This window comes from Anoplophora glabripennis, unplaced genomic scaffold (genome assembly GCF_000390285.2).
Source record: "Anoplophora glabripennis isolate ALB-LARVAE unplaced genomic scaffold, Agla_2.0 scaffold168, whole genome shotgun sequence".
Taxonomy (NCBI): domain Eukaryota; kingdom Metazoa; phylum Arthropoda; class Insecta; order Coleoptera; family Cerambycidae; genus Anoplophora; species Anoplophora glabripennis.
Window position 1 is genome coordinate 736014 of NW_019416458.1, and position 12025 is coordinate 748038.

Below are 12025 nucleotides of genomic sequence, written 5' to 3' on the forward strand. Positions count from 1 at the left end.
CGAATTGGAAATATTTTCGAAATATATTTCCCTTTAATTAAGTAGGTACCTACTCGTTTTGGGAATTTACATTTAATTTTTTTAGTAGATTTCTCAAATTTTCCCGATTACAAACAAATTTCTCGAAAAATCGCTTGAATGTTTATTACAAATATATCCAAACGTACATTATAGTCTGTTTAGAAATGAAAGAGAGTAATAAAAGCTTATTATGTATGCAAATCGTAAATAAATGTAGTACTGGTGCTTATATTCAATATTTTTATATTATGTATTATCGGTATAGATGAGGTGTACTTTTAAAAAAACTTTGTGTGACCGGGTTGTACTAAATTGTAGCAGGTAGCTAAAATTTAATCCCCGACAATCCGTCTTTGTCTATGCCGCTTCAATTTCTCGGTCCATTTCTCTTATAAGTAAACAATATAAAAACAGCATTTCAAAACATGAGGCTACTTTAAGCATCATAACCGGGTTAAGAGGGTTTTTAGTAATTCAAATAAAATTATTCAATATTATTATCAAAATATTTATTTAAATTTAATGAATAGACTTTTATTCCACACAAAAATATATGTATTTTGAAAATTCAAATTATGGTGAGTAAATGTAGTGTTGTATAAATGTACAATAAAGAAAATAAAAAAGTAGGTATATTAAAATTCATCCTCTGAATATTCTGATGAATTATCTTCGTCTCCTAGATTGATAACGATAGGTTCCACAGTAACGTCAATTAAATTATCGAGTTCCCACATTTTCTCCTCTTCTTTTTGTACATGATGTATACATCTTTGCCAGTTATCTGCAGTTACTCGTTCCAAGGAATTTTTTAACAAAATTTTCACGTCACTTAATTTAAACGTCGTATTATTTCGCGCTACATCTCCTTTTACCTGCGCCCAGACTAATTCGATTGGGTTAAGTTCACAGTGATAAGGTGGTAACCGTAGTACCGTTATTTGGCGATTTGTTGCCATTTCATCGATAACATATTTTTTCTGATCTTTATTAAGATTGACAAGTGTCAAAAGTTCCTTTTTCACCATATTTGTTTCAAAAGAAATGTTTTTTCCGGATAACCATTGAATTATATCGGCTTTCCTCCAAGCAGTCGTAGGCGTCCGCTCGGTCTGCCGTGAATGGTAACTGGCATTATCCATGACAATTACAGACCCCGGAGGAATAAGATCCAACATCTGTGTAAAATACTCTTCGAAAACATCTGCGTTCATGTCTTCGTGATAGTCACCTGTATTTTTAGATTCAAATAAAAGTAAACCGCCATCTACAAAACCACTGGCACTACCTATATGTGTCACTATTAATCTTCGCCCTTTACCTGAAGGTGCCTTGAACCCTGTTGAAAGTCCATCCAAAAATGCTTGTCGAAAACTTTTTACATTTTTATCTTGCCATACTTTTGTTACAGTATATCCCTCGTTGACCCAAGTTTCGTCTAGATAATAAATATTCCTCCCTTCGTCACGGAATTTTCTAATTGATCTTAAGTAGGATCTTCGCCAACAAATAATTTCATCTTTATCGATAAGAACTGACTTCCTGTTCTGCTTTTCCCAGCAAAAATTCAACTCTCGTAAGACGGCCCATAATTTGCTTCTACTGATTTTTGGCAAATCGTTGTCCTCTGAAAGTTCACTTAAAATTTTGTTTAGCGTTGGTATTTCTTTTTTAAAATAAAATGAGTGTACTTTTCTGCGAATGACATTTTTGAAGAAATCATCTATAACGACTTTTGACCTCCCTGTAGATGATTTTGGGGGATTTACAGTATCTTGTTCATTTTTTGTTTCCTTTAAAAGTCTGTAGATAGTCGATTTTCCAATCCCTGTCATTTTTGTTAGCATTAGTGTTACCCGATAATTACCTGAAACGAAATATTACCACGCCCATGGCCGGTTCTTATCTCGGGGTTTTATTACTCTCTTTCATTTCCAAACAGACTATAGATAGGTTGAAAAACGAACTTAATATTTTGTACAGATACGAACAATTTAGAAGTTCAAAATACGGTAGAAACAGGAATTTAAAATACAAAACATACAAATTGTTTTGCTTAGTTTTAACAATTACTACAACAAGTGTCTCGGGAGAAAAGAACTTTTCGGATCTCAAGCGCATTAAGATTTACTTAAGAAATACGATGACACAATAGCGCTTAAAGAACTTATCAGTAATGGCGATAGAAAAACAACTAGACCGGGGCGGATTTATTTACGTATATATTTCAACACTGAATATAAACAAATTAAAAAAAAATTCTTTATATTTGGAAATTATTTTTTTTTGTTAAATACAGATAAAATTAAGAAAAAATTTTCATGTAAAAATATATTTTCAAAAACATAGTGCTACTTATAACTAAAAAATATGGACTTTTTGCACATAGTTAACATAAAAATTTTTCTTAATTTTATCTAACAAAAAAATTAATTTCCAAATAAAAAAACTAAATTTTTTAATTTGTTTAAACAAAAATTATTTAAATAATTGTAATAATTATAACTAAATACATTCATATTCAGAGTGTTGAAATATATACGTAACCAAATTTTTCATTGAAAAAATGCAATAGCGTAGGGTAAAATATACAGTATTTTTGATGCATAAATAATAAACTTTGTTTATAAGAAAATATGTGCAAATTAGACAGTTGGCATTACGATTTATACGAATTCTTTTGGCTCGCGAGATATCGAATTAAAACAAAAAGATCGAAATTGGTTCATAAGAAGCCGAGGTAATACAATTTTTTTTGTAACTTCAGATTTTGAACCTCCGAATTCAGTCTCGGAGCGAAAGTGCCCTCCCCCACTTTTCGTATTATGAGTGCCTTTTCGCGCGTGCGAGCGACACCTTTTCCGCTGATTTATCTATGTTGCCGATAACTTATGGATATGAAAATTTTTTCCAGCTTAGAACTCGGAAAAACGAAGCCACCGGATCAAAGATTATTGCTAAATTGTTTATAAATTGACGGTATATGCCGATAAACTTTGACCGCTTATATCTCGAGAACCAATAAACAAAAATCTTTTTTTTTTTAAAGAAGTGTCTTTCCGAATACTTTAAAGTTTTAGTAGTAGTACTAAATTGCAAATTGATGAATGTAATCTAATTGTTTAAAAATAAAAAAAAAGAGTGTTAACTTAAAAATTTACTGTGGACGGCCAATCGGATTTTTTAGCCCCTTTTTTTATTTTGCAAAAACGTTGTGTATTTTCTTATAATAGTTGGTTGATGTTTAGTGAAATAAACAGTACGTATTTGACAGTTGTTCTCAGTGCACAAGTTTTCTTTCGCTATGGCTGGTTACTCTAACGCAGAATTAACAGACATGCATTTCATGTATGGTCGTGCTAATGGGAACGCCACCGAAGCGCGACGTCTTTATGTTGACGCTTATCCAAATCACCAGATTCCTTCACAACGCATGTTTGGAAGAATTCACCAAAGATTGCGTGATACCGGTTCCTTGAGCAAACAGTGCCATTTATCCGGAAGACCAAGGTCGGTATCCACTTCTAGAGCAGAAGAAGAAATTCTAGCACTGGTAGAGCAGAATCCAGGTACGAGTGTGCGCAGAATATCAGCCGAGGTAGGAATTAGTGGTCCTCTTGTTTGGAGAATCCTTCACGAGCAACTGCTTTATCCATACCATGTGCAACGAGTACAGGCCTTAAATCCAATAAATGATCATCAAGCACGTTTGGTTTTTTGCCGCTGGTTTCTACGTCATGATGCTGAAGACCCTCGTTTTCTTGCAAACATTCTTTTTACTGATGAGGCCGGGTTCACAAGAAATGGAGTGTTTAATTTTCACAATACGCAAATTTGGGCCGACGAAATCCTCATGCTCTAATAGAATCTGGACATCAGCCACGTTTTTCATTAAACATTTGGATGGGTATTGTAGGTGACAGGTTTCTAGGTCCTGTTGTTTTACCAAACCGATTAACAGGCGCTGCTTACCTCAACTTTCTGCAGAACACACTGTATGAGTTTTTGGAATACATTCCTTTGAATCAGAGGCAACAAATGTGGTTCCAGCATGATGGTGCTCCAGCTCATTTTTCCATGGCCGTTAGAGAGCATTTACACCAAACTTTTCCACATAGATGGGTAGGAAGGGCCGGACCTGTTTTATGGCCTCCAAGATCGCCTGATCTGAACCCTCTAGATTTCTTTGTTTGGGGATATTTGAAGACATTAGTGTATGGTACTCCTGTAAATAGCCTGGAAGAGCTGCAGCTACGGATTAATCAAAAGTGCAAGAAATCCAAACCAAGGAGGGTGTTTTCGAAAGAGTTCGAATATCGTTGAGACGAAGATGTCGTGCCTGCTTGGAAATGGACGGAGGGCACTTTGAACATCTTCTGTAACTTTGTTTTTTGTTTGTTAAAAGCTTCCTTTGTCGGTTTATTCCTAATAAAATAAAATGTTTGAAAAACGAATAGTGGTCCATATCTCCGCAACCGTTACTTTGCGGACCCATGTTTATTAAGACTTTTCTGCTTATTTTGGTTCATACTATTACCTCCTGATATATTTTACACTCTTTTTTTAACACCCTGTATATCATATGTAAACCAAATAGTTGCGTAAATATTTCAATTTTTTTTAAATCTGAATGAAAATTATTTTCTTGAATTTCGATAATATTGTAAATGCAACTAAAAATTTCTAGATTCATTTAGTCGTTTGACCGTGAAAATTATAAAATTTTTGCCTGCGGCGCTTTTCAAATTATCACAATATTCATGGTTGACTAATTTTGAACCTTCCACATATTTACATTTATTTGTGTTTTTTTTTGTTATTTACTTTTCATTCTGCCTTGTGACTTGAAATGATCGATTTGTTAAGTGTATGTCACATTATTTCTGCACATCGACGCACCAGGTCCAGACATCTGCCTCCGTCCTTTTCCTAGCGCGCCCGTCGCTTCTACGGCCAACCGGCCGTGTCCGAACCGGGCGAAATCCGCGTCCTCCGGCGCCGCGATGCCAGCGCCGCCGCGTCAGCGCTCTCTCTCGGCGCTTCCGGTAAACGTCCACAATGGCAAGACGTTTTATGTAGTCAATATGTATTGAGTTTGCGCACTGCCGGTTTTTAAAGTGGTACAGTCCGAGGGGGAAGGTTTTGTTATTGTTTAGTACACCCGGCGAGGCAAGGGGACTCTACTATGGGGTGAAAGTAGGCCAACGGCTACATGGGTGTAGGAGATTTTTCATATTGTGCGTTAAATGTAGCGGAGGAACGACACGGGGAACGACCATTCGGATGATGGAATATTTGGAAAGGCGCGAGGGTTTTTTTGTTCCACGTACGCCGCCCGGGACCCGGTGAAAGGAAAGGTGGAATTTATCGCGATCCGCTTTTATAAACGCTCCTCGGGATAATAAATAGTTTTTTCGCACGGCGTGGATTAAAAATGCTATTTTAGTTCCCAATCGAAGTCTCCGCGGTGCAAGCAAGGGGATAAGTGCATCCTTTTGAAATAAGAGACTGATTTTAAACATAAGTAATAATTATTGCAGGAATTCTTGATCGGCAATGGGAAATCTATAGATCACTGGGTGGAAATGTGTTCTTGGGGAAAATTAGGTTCACCACTTTGATATTATACAGGGTGATTCACAAACGATAATCAAAAATGATACCTCGTATTCTTTGGTGACTTTTAAGGGGAGTCTTCTGTATAAAATTTTTATCTCGGACGCTTCTTTCAAAAGATACAGAGTGTTATATCTAAAAAAATATTTTTATTTTTTTTGAATTATTTAAAAACTAGTAAGTGAAATAATTTGAAATTGGGCACATGTATTTATGTAAACATTGTCCAATAACTGAGCCCTTTTTCTAAAATTCAGATGCTCCAGTGGCGGAAATACAGGGTATCGGTGGCATATTTTTTTAATAAAATAGTACGCCACTGCTTTACGCTAACAATCATGATATTTTCGGACTCGTTTTGTACAAATTACTACTCTCTTATGTTTTTCGAAAAAAGTCTGATTTTCGAGTAAAACTTAAAAACAAACTGAGAACACTTTTACTTAAATAACATGACAAATGACTAATCATTCGGTTATTTAAGGAGGTATATCGGGGTCCGAGGGAAGTGAAGAGCGCAGGGGGTCCTATGCTTTTCTTATGGGACTAAAGCCCGCTGCCAATTTGAAAAAATTAAATTCTGTTGAAATTATTTGCGATAAACATTATCTATATAGCAAAGAAATCTACTCAATATGCACATAACATACATATTGAAAATTAACAACATAAAAATATCATATTTAAGTAGTTTTAAATTATATTTAATGAACGCATAAGGACTATGTAGATGTGGCAACAGCGCTAATAATTGACTAGCAGTTGTACACACTGCGAACCTTCAGACCTCGAACATCGGAGATATTGCGCGTCAAATTCGGGTAAAGATGCGTACGCGTTGAAAAATGTATCGTGTGTAAACTATGTACAATATAATTATTATATATAGCAAATATATCGTATTATCCTCGCGAAGATTTGTATCCTTTATTTAAAATCCGTAAATCATGTGAACTCGTAAAACAACGAGAATTATGTTAATTTAGTTCTAAAGAAATGAAATGACAAGTCCATCTCTCGTCCAAATCAAAGAAAATGTTGGATGCAATTTTGAAGGTTCTGTGATAGAAATTACATTATTCACTGTTCGTGTTTTTAATCTCTATTTTAGTAATGTTACAAAAGTTTTGCAACTATAACTAATTTTTTATATATAAAGTTTGCCGAGAAATACTATTTATGTTCGTTTGTTATTCCATACAAATGCTTTCATCTCAAGTATTACTAATTATATTAATCAAGTAAAGAAAACTTTATGTAACCCTAAATATTGCTGGGTAATGATTACGATGTTTTTATAAACCATTAAATATATTAAAAGGATTTATCAACTGTATTTTTTATTCCAATAAATATATCACAGCTTCCTAGTCTTTTTTAATTAATCTAGTTTTTTAAAAACATTACAAAAAATCATCTGTTGTGGATAATTTATTGTTGATAACAATGTACATGGGATTTAGGAAAAATGTATATGTTTGAAATCAATTTCGTTTTTATCAAGTCTTTCAAATGTATTTCCTCCTTGCTGTCAGCTGATTGCGACGTTGCCACATTAATCCTCAAGTCAGACAGAAATGCAATTATTGGTTTCTGTTTCTAATTAATACAGCTGTACTATGTTCAAAACTTACATTAGTTTTACATAAAAAATAAGATAATACCGTGTATAATCTATGGTAAAGTTTTGTTTCACAATTTCTACATTTTTTTCTCAGTTATGGGCAAAAAAAGAGCCGCACCGTCCATCTTCGCCATATAAACCTGTGTTAAAATGAACAACTTTCAACAACAATATCTCAAAATCTAGATTAAAAAAAAATTTCAAAAAATATGACGCACAGAGGGAGCACTGGGTAATACGCTATATAAATTTCAAGTACATCTGTGCATTTGAGTAAACCCGATATACCTCCTTAATCGAATAAAGAAATTAATAACATTAATCATCATTTTAATGATTTTATTTGAGTAAATGCTCAAAAATATCTGCATTTCCACGAACACAGGCACGACATCTTCTTAGTAAGGAAAATGTGATTTATTTGAAAATTACTATTGCTTGAATCTGATGAAAAACATTTTATGAAAAACATTTTATTCTTTCTTCTAACTCCTCCCTCAGGTGTATTAAATTTGTTCACTGTATACCAGCACAAAAATATCCCACAAAAAGAAATCCAGTGGGTTGAGGTCCGGTGTTTTCAGTTCGATTTTTAAGTTTTACTCGAAAATCAGGCTTTATTAGAAAAACATAAAATAGTAATAATTTGTAGGAAATTGAGAGACGAATCCGAAAATATCATGATTATTACCGTAAAGCAGTGACGTACTATTTTATTTAGAAAAATATGCCACCGATACCCTGTATCTCCGGCACTGGAGCATCCAAATTTTAGGAAAAGACCTCAGTTTTTGGACAATGTTTACATAAATACATGTGCCCAATTTCAAATTATTCCACCTACTAGTTTTAAATTAATTTAAAAAAATTTAAAATATTTTTTTAAGTTTAACACCCTGTATCTTTTTAATGAAGCAGATAAAAACTTTATACGAGCAATCAAAAGAAATACCTCGAGAAATTTTTTTAGGATTGTTCATGGGCTCAGGAATTTTTTTTCAAATTCAATCAATAATATAGAAGTCTAGTTAGCTTATTTATTCAGCTTCAATTTGATTTTTTAAAAGGTTTTCGTGCGACTATTGGTTGTCGAGATATCGATGGTACAATGAAAAATAACACTTTTGACTTTAATCATCTATATCTCTGCAAGAAATTATTGCACAGTAAATCCAAGGGCAGTTTTGAAAACTTGATTAAGTTCTCTAAAAAGACCTGTGATGGTTTTCGAATAAAATTTTTTTTATCTACCGCTAATTTACTAACGTTGAGAAATTTTTACAGCTCAATGTACCCACAATAATCCTTTAATTTGACAAGTTGATACATCAAACCGTTTTTCTGTTCCAAATTTTGGAAAGAATTAAAATAACACTGCTCCTAAATATTACGTAATCATTATCAAAATGAATAAAAAATAATTTTTATCGACTTTCCCCACAAGTTTGCATTAAGTATAGTTTAAATTTAAAAAATAAAAGTCAGAAAATTCTAAAAATTTTTCAAAATTCGATGATTAAAGTCAACAGTGTTATTATTCATTCAACCATCTCGGTAAACAATAGTCGAACGGAGACCTTTCAAAAATCAAATTGAAGCTGAATAAATAAACTAACTGACTTTCATACTGATTGAGTTTTAAAAAATATATAATACTGGAAAAAATTTTTTGAGAGACTTGAAAAAATCACTAAAAAAATTATGAAAATTTTCTGTTCCTTTAATTTTTTCTCGTAGTGTATTTCTAATACAATTTTGATGTAATCTACGGTTTTTGATACATTTTGAAGGTGCGTCGGCTTATTCTAATGTACATATTTGACAACCAATTTGAAGAAATTTGAATCCGAAGTAACTTTGACGTATCTTATTGTATTCTAAATTAGTTTTGATCCATTTTAATTAATGCTTTCTGGTGCTCTTTCTTGAATTTCGATGATACATGATGGCGTATCCTGAAACTGTAATTATTATCATATATTTTAGATTGTTATTCTAATGTTGTTTTCAAAATGCTGCGACGTATTAAAATATTCTCAAAATATTACAAATATTAGACAGTTTTCAAGGTATGCATTTCAAAGCACTTAAACATTCTCGAAATATTTCCAGGGTTTTCAATGTATTTAGAATAGTACTTACCTTAATCTTTATATATTATCAAGATATTTATTTTCGGAGTATTTGTATTTTTGATCTTTAGAAGGATTTACTTTTTGCTCCCATTGGAAATATCTTCGACGGTGACCCTGCCCGGTTTATAAATAAACAACCAACGACGCAGGTAATTTTTTACCTAGCTTCATGCTTTTTAAAGCTGACAACGCCATAAATGATATTAAAATTTTGCTTTGCGTACATCTCGACGAAAACAATTTTTGCATGTACGAATTTAACAAATTTAAATTTGTCATGTGGGCGTGTTAAATTTACCGTAAGGGCGAAATTGCTTTCTTTTGAAATTATTTCGTAAATAGGGACATGTAGGCGGAAGATTTGGTAACTGACGGAAACATTGTAATTGTAAATATATTTTTTTAATAAGAAGAGGGTCCGTATAAGAAAGTGATTTAATTTTGTAACTCTATTTTGAAGAGAATTTAGGAATGATAAATATGTGTGGAAATTAATTCGATTCTTTTATGAATGATGGTGCAGAAAAATCATACCTACAGAAGTTTTAAAACACCAAAATAATGAAGCACTAACAAATAATGTAAATTTACAAATGTTACCACAAAGGTAGAGTAATAGAGTCTAGCAGTAGTCCATTCGAATTAGATCATAAACCTTGAAAACTTAAAAAATCATTACTAGACATTTTAGAGCAATTTTTTTTACTGTCTATGAAAATCTAGAAGGCCTAAACGAAAAATTGGTTATTTTATATTGTAGACAATTAAATTACCTACAATTTAAGGTACCTAAAGTCATATTTCACCAATTCGTTAATTGTAAAACAAAGGTCGAACGCGGAAAAAGTTTTCGAAAATTGCGCATTATTGTTGCAAAAAGCGATGGATGTTGATGAAATTTATGGAAAAGGCGGTCAACCCAATGACTAACATGTGTGCTAAAGGCCGATTCAATTGACCTTGAAATTGTTGCTCCAGGTATTTGTTAATTAATTTCCTTCGTTTTTTGCAACTAATTGTTTAATCACTAAACGTTAATTTTATAAATTAATATCATATAGGTATCTATATATGATACCTACAGGGTATCCCAACGAAAATTTGACCCCCCCTATAGTTGGAAAACCGAATAATATTTCAAAATTCGCCGAGACCCGTCGATTTTTGTTCTTGGGAGCAAATAGTAAATCACATTTATTTGATGAATTGCTCAAAATGACCCCCGTTAACTTCCAAACAATAATACAGTCTGTTTTCAAATTCTGTTCGAACATTATTAAAGCCGCAGTTATTAATCGGCATTCTTCTACAATTCTCTGACGTAGCACTTGCAATGTTTCCGGCTGAGTGGCGTACACTCGTGATTTTAAATGACTCCACAGAAAAAAGTCCAAAGGGGACAGATCCGGAGATCTTGGTGGCCATTCGACGGGACCTCTTCTGCCAATCCAATGCCCCGAGAAATGGTCATCCAAAAATTGTCGCACAGCAGCATAGTGCGGGGGCGCACCATCTTGTTGGAAGGTTATTTCATTTCATAACTAACGATTTCTTGGTCACAAGCAAAAAACACCGACTTTTTTTGTAGTACTGATTTTTTGTTATTTTGAAAAGGTCTGAATTCCTATAAACTTAAGTATCTTCTACTAATAACTATTTTAGTATCTAGTTTTATTTGCTTCAGCTTTTTTATTTCATTTCTGACTTTTTTGTAAACTGATAGACACATCAATAACAATTAGATAATGCGGTCATGTGTAGTAGAGGAAAAACTTATAAGTGGTGGGCATTTGTGTAGAAATTACTACGCGTAAGTTGGTTTGTCATCTTTTCGTTTCTAACCAATAATTCTGTCAAATCTCAACCGATTTCTAGAAACGGTACGTCACTGTATTCGCAATGAAAAGGGCTTTAAAATGATGTGCCACAAGTGGGGTAGTTGCATTTGAAATTTTTAAGTTGGGGTTGCAAGGCATTAGGGGGATGAACATATCGAGTTGGCTTGACTGTCAAAAAAGCTCCCCCCAAGAACAAAAATCGACGGGTCTCGGCGAATTTTGAAATATTATTCGGTTTTCCATTTATAGGGGGGGGTCAAATTTTAGTTGGGATACCCTGTATATCTATACTAATATTATAAACAGGAAAGATTTGTATTTTTGTATGTATGTATGTTTGTTACGAATAAACTCAAAAACCGATTTCGATAATTCTTTCACCATTAGAATGCTAGAGATCTGTAAAAAATTATAAGTAAAAATGCTTGGTTCTTAAATGTCATTGTCATCTGCTTTGTGTTTGTTTTTATTGTGAAGTCGTTTTATATTTACTTTAATCATATTACTAACTAGTTTTAAGTAGCATACACATTTTACTTTGTATGTTTTTGTGTTTTTGCTCTAAAAGGGCTTGTCCCTTTTATCAAAAAAATATATACCTTATTTTTACGGTAATTTAAAAAAAAATCACCTACGCCTCTTTGTCGTTATGACGTTAATAATAATTAACTAACTATCTAATTAACGTTAATTTTACCGCTGCTAGCTCGTTTACTCCATTTACTCCATCAACTATCAATGTAATACATTTTGAAAATAAAAGTTTAACCCTTTTTCTAATTGTTTCTAAA